The following is a 969-nucleotide window of genomic DNA, read 5'->3' on the forward strand; positions in this document are numbered from 1 at the left end:
GGAAGGGGGAGAAGGGGAAGGGGAAGGGGAAGGAGAAGGGGAAGGGGAAGGGGAAGGGAAGGGGGAGGGGAGGAGGAGAAGCTATAGAACGAAGACAAGACAAAGGGAAAATTTGAATGGGATGAGCAAGAAAGTAAAAGCTGAGATACTGGAAGACTCAATCTACATCACATAAGATGTTGCTTTTAGGTTCCACTGCTTCAAAAGCAGCCTCTGACCTCTACTGTGTCTTCCAATTGAACAAAGCCGTGGTCCTGTAAGATGTAAGCTGTCCCCAGAAGACCAAAGACCGGGGTTGCCAATTTTAGCAAATAGTACAGGATAGTGGGAAGCAGCCGCATAGCACAAGGAGATCAGCTCGGTGCTTTGTGACCACCTAGAGGGGTGGGGTAGGGAGGGTGGAAGGGAGATGCAAGAGGGAAGATATATGGGGATATATGTATACATACAGCTAATTCACTTTGTGATACAGCAGAAACTAACACAACAATGTAAAGCAATTATACTCCAATAAAGATGTTAAGAAAAAAAAAGGATACAGGAAACCCAGTTAAATTTCAATTTCAGATCAATGAACACTTTTTTAGTAGAAGTGTGTCCCATGTAAATATTAGGGACATTCTTAACACTAAAGAAAAAAATTTCTTTGATGATCTGAAATTCAAATTAACTGGGCGCCCTGTATTTTCTCTGGCAGCCCCTCCCCAAGACGGTCCCTTTGGATCCTGCCCACTAAAAGGGACAGAAGCCCCACAAGTGGCCAGCATACTTCCCAGAGCCCAATCCCCTCACTAAAAGGAAGACAAAAGGTCCCACCCTTTCCCCTCCTGCCCCCAGATGCCCAGTACAATCTGCTCCCATCACCCCCACTTCAGTCCACCCTCTCCTGCCCTTTATACCCATGTGGAGAAATTCCACTGATACAAGGATACTTGGAGGGTTAATCCTTCTGATACCAAGTCACACTTT

Source organism: Lipotes vexillifer, unplaced genomic scaffold (genome assembly GCF_000442215.2).
Source record: "Lipotes vexillifer unplaced genomic scaffold, Lipotes_vexillifer_v1.1 scaffold1129, whole genome shotgun sequence".
NCBI lineage: Eukaryota > Metazoa > Chordata > Mammalia > Artiodactyla > Lipotidae > Lipotes > Lipotes vexillifer.